The sequence below is a fragment of the Hyperolius riggenbachi genome, chromosome 4 (genome assembly GCF_040937935.1).
Source record: "Hyperolius riggenbachi isolate aHypRig1 chromosome 4, aHypRig1.pri, whole genome shotgun sequence".
Taxonomy (NCBI): Eukaryota; Metazoa; Chordata; class Amphibia; order Anura; family Hyperoliidae; genus Hyperolius; species Hyperolius riggenbachi.
The window spans coordinates 19594301-19601702 of NC_090649.1; the positions used below are offsets into that span (position 1 = coordinate 19594301).

The 7402-nt window shown below is 42.2% G+C and overlaps 1 non-coding gene across 1 annotated transcript; it reads left to right on the forward strand.

Moving 5' to 3' along the window:
* Nucleotides 1–432: 432 nt before the first annotated feature.
* LOC137505777 (U2 spliceosomal RNA) lies at nt 433–617 on the forward strand. Its single transcript, XR_011020352.1, has one exon. It is a non-coding gene; the product is annotated as a U2 spliceosomal RNA (small nuclear RNA).
* The last annotated feature ends 6785 nt before the right edge of the window (nt 618–7402 follow it).

Consider the following 7402-nt stretch of genomic DNA (forward strand, 5'->3'; position numbering starts at 1 on the left):
CCCCCCCTGCCCCGTCGCTTTGTTGAATGGTATGTACGGGTTAAACTGTGGTCCTTTGGAGGACGTGCGGATCATGGCACTTGCTGTGCACCGCGTGTGAGACAAAGAGCCACAGAGAGATTGAAGTGGAGCCCTTTGTGACTTGGGCCCAGAGGTTCTCCTCAGGGCCAGAGCGAAAGACCCACAGTTAAAGCCGGCAGGGACACGCACATTGTGAGGCCAGAGGTATTTGCCTTAGGCTACACTTTGGGCATCTTCTACCCGGAAGACTTAGTTACATGAACCCAGTTGGCAACAACTGGGGCAGGGGGTCCTCTCGTGCCTTTAGGCAGGAGTGGGCCCAAGCCCCCCCCCCCCCCCGAGATTCTGGCAAGAGGAGAAGGGCTCTCCAACCCTCTGAGCTCTTGCTCAGAGGGGGGAGAAGCCTAGAGGGTCCTTCCCGAAAAAAAAAAAAAAAGTTAAAAAAATCTGTTCTTAGTTTAAGATCGGATACGTCCCCTATCTGGGGACCATATATTAAATGGATTTTTGGAACAGGGAGATGGAAGAAGAGCTTGCTCTGTCCACTCCGCGCATCGACCTGGTATTGCAGTACCTCCAGGACCGGTGCACTACTCTCTCTTACTGGTGTCAAAAAAACAGAACAAAACTGAAATACCCAGCTTACTAACAAAGTGGAGTAAAGTCAAGTGAAGATTAAATCCAGTGACCCTCTGCAAAGTGTACTTTGACTGAATTTCCCAGTAGCAAGTGCTGTTTTGTCCCCCCTGCTGTGCGCTCTATGTCTGTGCTGCTACTGCTGGGTGCAGGATACATTTGAAATCCTCAATAAAAAAACATTGTTTGAAGCTGCGTCTGCTTTCTTTATGCATCTGTGTCATTTATTGAGTCCTTATTCTTTTGGTTGTAAGAACAGAAAAAAAAGTTTATTTTTATTGGCTGCGTGTGGCATTCTTACTTGCGCTACGCAGTTGCTGCAGCAAAACTCCATCTCCCTCCTTGTCAAAGTACCCACAGATACACACCTACGTAGACATGGTGACAAGAGCTTTGAGGAAACTCAAATCTGACACAGTGAGGTCCTCGATTCACAATAATTTGAATAATGAAGAAAGACAAGCCCTCAATACCTTGAAGCAAAATGAACAATTGATCATTAAACCAGCTGACAAAGGGGGCAATGTAGTGATTATGGATAGGGATATGTACAAACAGATGTGCATCAATATACTGTGCAACAATAATCAATACACTGTGATGAAGAATCATCCTATTAAAACGTACTGCGCAGCTCTGAATAACATCCTCAATGAGGGGAAAGTTAGGGGTTGCCCAGATCACGACAACCATACGAAAGTAACAAAAAACATCGAATTTCCAGTAATGACAGTTTTCTACGCCCTACCAAAAATACACAAAGGTATTATCCCACCACCTGGCAGACCGAATGTTTTGGGTAGGGGTATTTTGACAGAGGGAGTAAGTCAATATGTGGACAAGTTTTTACAACCATTTGTGGAATCCCTTCCCTCATACCTAAAAGATACTAAAGATGTGCTAGTACGTCTACAGGATATTGAAGTGTCCCCTACTACACTCTTGGCAAGCCTAGACGTAGAGTCTTTATATAGTAACATCAAACATGAGCTGGGCATTAACGCTGTCAGACACTTCCCGAGTACTAGAGGTAAATATCTTGAGGAACACAACTTCCTGGTCACACTCCTGGAATTTGTTTTGACCCACATAATGTTTTTGTTTGGAGGACGCATATACCACCAACTCAGAAGCAGTGCGATGGGGACAGTGTGTGCCCCATCATATGCAAACCTTTTTCTGTGTTGGTGGGAGGACATTCATGTGTTCTTGGATGATCTATTTTTGCACATTTTACACTGGGGAAGATTTATAGATGATGTGATTGTATTATGGGATGGTCCAGCCAGTGTGTAGATTTTGTTGACATTCTAAACAATAACAGTATTGGTATAAAATTCACACATGAGATCCAGAGGAAAAGCATCAATTTTCTGGATCTCACGATATCCATCGGTGAAAATTGAAAAATACACCGATCTTCCGCAAACCAATCTCCACTAATGCATTGCTGAGATGGGAAAGCGCACATCCTAGCTCCCTTGAAAAGGACATCCCGGTGGGGCAGTTTTTGCGAGCGAGGAGAAACTGTTCCAATGATACAGCATTTGAAAATGAATGCCATCTTCTTAAAAAGAGATTTAAACAGAGAGGCTTTCCTGAATATGTAATTTAAAAAGCGCATAAACGAGTGAAGGAAACCCCTAGCATTGAAACTGGTAGAGAGACCAAAAACCACCATGGACAATACTCAAAGGATAGAGGGAAGAGAATTAAACATACCCAGACTAATTGGGAATTTTACCAAACAATCGCACAGTATCTGAGATTATCAAGCACTACTGGCCAATATTTCAAAAGGATAAGGATCTGGCTAGATATTTATCATAAAATACAGCCATCACATATAGAAGATAACGCAATTTAAGAGACATGTTGGTTCATAGCACATTTTCCAATATACCCACACCCCTCCAAATGTGGCTCCCTCCAAAGCCAAATGGATCTTTTAGATGCAGGATATGTAAGGCGTGCAAATACATGCCAACTGTGAAACAGTTTACTGCACCGAAAAATGGCCAAACCTTCAAAATCAGATCCTTCATTAATTGTGACACCAGGTGGATAGTATACAGGGCAAAATGCAAGTGTAATTTGTGTTACATTGGGAAAACAAAAAGACAATTGAAAGACCGAGTACTCGAGCAGATAGGAAACATCGAGCAATAAATTCTTTACCACTACAGAAAATGATACATTTGTACTCAAACAAATTCTCTAGCTTCTCTAACAAAATTCTTACACCTCATACTTCTGAATTAGGTTTGGGAGTTCCAGACTTAGAAAAATATTATAAAACCACTATATTATAACAGTCTAGAGCCATATGGATAAATGATGTAACTAAACAATGGGTACATCTAGAACAGGATTCAGTAGCTTTGAAAAACCATAAATCTTTTCTAGAATTATATGGAAAACTTAAACCTCTAACCCCATAACAGCAAACACACTGAAAATATGGAAATAAACGACAAACGTTTGTAATAAAGATCCATTAGCAACTACCAAGCATATTCCTTCGATAAATCTGACATAACTAAAAATACTGATATACTTAATTGGGTAGAACTAGGCCTAGATACAGTTGACAAACTATATCAAGATGATCAATTACAACTATTTGAAGATCTAGTGAACTCATATCACATCCCTGAGAATGAGAAACCATTATCTTAAAATAAATAAATTCCTAACCAAGAACCCTCCTAACCAAATAAAATTATCTCCTCGGATAAATAGATTGTTAAAACCTGACAAAAAAGCAACCAGAAAGGAACAGCAGTCATATACAGAACTTTACTATCACTCTCAGATGAAACTCCCAAATGGCAGCTAAGAAAATGGCAAGAATTTCTACAAATTGACAATTCCCAAGAATGGGAATTGGCTCTCAGATCTTTAAAAAAGTCCTTACATTGTGTCTCCTATCATAAGAATTGGATGAAAAAGGTACATGATCCGAGAGAATATCAACATTTGATAATAGAACATCACTGTGTTGGAGGAACTGTGGTCAAACTGGATCACTGGACCATCTGTTTTGGCATCGTAAGAAAATCCAACCACTTTGGGAAGATATAGAAAAAGCCCTGAAGAATTTACCAGTTAATCTTTCTCAAATCCCCCCAGGAATGGCTTTGTTACACATTGGAACTACAGACTTGCCCAAGAGAGAGAAGCTTGTTTTCAATCATACAGTATATTCATAGCCACAAGACTATCAATTATAGACAAAGTAATAAAGAGTGGCGCTGGAATGATCTATACCATAAAACTTTATTCAATATAAAAAGATTTTTTTATTCTGCATCCATCATAGTGCAACTCAATTCCCTTAGTCGATGCAAAATATCCTACACCCGTATATACACACACACACACTATTAATACACACACTCACTTTCATACAGGGTCACCTGATACCCCTTTAAAATTATATTTAAGAGAGTCTTAAAATAAGCTGTTATCTTATTGCAATATCTCACAAAAAAACCTTGTTCCCGTTAGAAATTGTGCTTAAAACGCTTTCTGTTTAAAAATCCTCTTCTCCCTGTTTCATAAGCTCGGGGTCATTCATTAGATGTGTGCAGAGATCAGGGCTAAGTCTCTCTCACAGACTCCTCTGTGCTTCTGTCCCGCTCTACATGCAGTTCTTTCCCCTGTAAATAGACACTCACGATGTCCAGAGTAGGTATCTCCTGTGGGGTCCCGGCCGGTGACCCTTCCTTGCACCACACTCTTACAGTTCCTTTAGCCTGGCAGTCTCCGTCTCCCTCCAGAGACGCTGTGTCCCACTAGCCCCGCCGCTCTGTGTACCAGAGTGGAGCGCAGCTCCCGGGTCCACTGCTCAATCGGATGTGACGTCACTTCCTCCGGACGTCTCCTGGGTAATGTTGCGTTCCACGCACGGTGTGCTTCTGCGTACCACCCACTGCTTTCTCCAGTACTGGCTTGATCTGCAGCAATAGGAGTTACAGGCTACGTCAGATTAGTGGGATACAACTTATGTACCACAGGGGCGCCCCTTTTAGATCAACATGTTTCAAAGACTGACGGCCATCTTCCTCAGGATCAAATCTACTCTTCCACCTCCATCCTCATTTTAAAGTACTTCCTGTGGCTGTGGGATCCTCCTCTTCATCACTCTTAAAGGGGAACTTTTTTTCTCATTATGTCAATCACTTTAAAAGAAATCATAAAAACATACCCCATACTACATAAAACCCATCTGCACATTGAAATTAGTTTCTGTCTTATTCTTTCAATGGAATAATAGGGTTCAGGTGACCCGGGGGAATCAGGTAATCTCCTCATGCTACCTCAAAGAACCACAAATGTCTCACTCTTCATTTAATCCCACAGGGGTCATAGAGTTCAAGTTAAAAATCCATTGGCTTTCCCTCCTTGACATCTTTGCAATGTAGTCTCTGCCCTTTGGGTCCCTATGGACTACCTTTACTCCAAAATACACTACATCTTCTATTTTACGAACATGACATTTTAAAATGCTTTGACAATGGATGCTCCTCCAGCCCCTTCCGAATATTATTTAAATGTTCTTCTACCCTCCTCCCTAGTTCTATTTGTGTGCGTCCAACATATTTTTTCTTGCATGGGAATATCAAACAGTAAATCACTCCCTTGGTGCTACATGTGATTATTTCTTTAATTTTAAATTCCTCCCTCCCCACTCCCACCTTTGTGATCTTATTTATACCCCCTGGTCCTCCTGCAGTTATTACATCTGCCGCATCTTACAACCCCCCCCCCCCCCCCCCCCACTTACTCCCCCTCTATGGGTACTATCTCCCTGGTCTGCCGCCCTCGCTATTCTTGAGCCAATATTGCTGGGCTTCCTATATATAAAATGAGGGGTATTGTGTCAGTATCTCCCGTAGGATTTTATCTCTCTTCAGCACATGCCAGTGCTTTCTAATAACCCCCCTTACCTGATCTATTTGTGGGTTGAACTTCAAGTTCAGTCTCATGGAGAAATAGTTTGTCTCCTTTTTTGCAAGAGGAGCCCTCGATCTATCCCCTCACGCCCGTAAACATGGGTTGCCTCCCAATGGGCCATGAAGAGGTCGAATTTATTTGACTTAAACGCAATTGTACAGAGGAGGGGGAGTTTAGAAGGGAGGTGGAGGCTATGTACAGACAGTTAAGGGAGAAAGGGTATGCGGAGGAAGTTAGAGAGGGCCCAAGTAGAAGTAGAGGGGATAGATCGAGGGCTCCTCTTGCAAAAAAAGGATAGAAAGGAGGCAAACAATTTCTCCATGAGACTGAACTTGAAGTTCAACCCACAAATCGATCAGGTAAGGGGGGTTATTAGAAAGCACTGTCATGTGCTGAAGAGAGATAAAACCCAGGAGGACCACGGGGTATAATAAGATCACAAAGGTGGGAGTGGGGAAGGAGGGATTTAAAATTAAAGAACTAATCACATGTAGCACCAAGGGAGTGATTTACAGTTTGATATGCCCATGTAATAAAAAAATATGTTGGACGCACAAAAAAAGAACTAGGGAGGAGGGTGGGTTAAGAGTGACGAAGAGGAAGATCCCACAGCCCCAGAACGTACTTAAAATGGAGGATGGAGATGAAAGTAGATTTGATCCTGAGGAAGATGGCCGTCAAAGTCTTCGAAACATGTTGATCTAAAAGGGGCGCCTCTATGGTACATAAGTTGTATCCCACTAATCTGACGTATCTTGTAACCCCTATTGCTGCAGATCAAGCCAGTACGGGAGAAAGCAGCGGGTGGTACGCAGTGTGTGGAACGCAAGGATTACCCAAGAGACGTCTGGAGGAAGTGACGTCACATCCAATTGAGCAGCAGACCCGGGAGCTGCGCTCCACTCTGGTACGCAGAGCGGGGCTAGTGGGACACAGCGTCTCTGGAGGGAGAAGGAGACTGCCAGACTAAAGGAACTGTAAGAGTGTGGTACAAGGAAGAGTCACCGGCCGGGACCCCACAGGAGATGCCTACTCTGGAGATCGTGAGTGTCAATTTATTTACAGGGGAAAGAACTGCATGTAGAGCAGGGCGGAAGCACAGAGGGGTCTGTGAGAGAGACTCAGCCCTGAACTCTGCGCACATCTAATGTATGACCCGAGCTTATGAAACAGGGAGAAGTGGATTTTTTAGGAGAAAACGTTTTAAGCACAATTTCTAACGGGAACAAGGTTTTTCTTGTGAGATACTGCAATAAGATAACCGCTTATTTTGAGACTCTTACATAGAATTTTAAAGGGGAATCAAGTGACAGAGTGTGTATATTAATAGTGTGTATATATGCGTGTAGGTTATTTTGCATAGACTAAGGGAATTGAGTTGCACTATGATGGATGCAGAACTGTTCCAGCGCCACTATTACTATATAGATATTGGTTTCGTGTGGAGGTGACAAGGGGGACATACCCAATCCTAAGAGTTTGGCTGAAGTGTAAGATCTGGTCTAATTAGTGGAGTAGATAGGCAGCACCCTTCAGAATTTGTATTTGTTTATCAAATATAGACAACTGGAAATCCTCAATCCCAAAATGTGAAGATATTCTTAAAAAAGTTGGATTTCAACTTGACTGCTGAGAAGTATTGGGCTGTTAAGTGTGGTAATTTACAGGCCTTTATTGATAGGGCGAGTCTCTGGACAATGGCCAAAATTGTTTCAATTCTAAACCTTTCACCAACACTCTAATTTCTGACTCTACAAGTATAGAAAGATGACTTTTAAATCTAAAT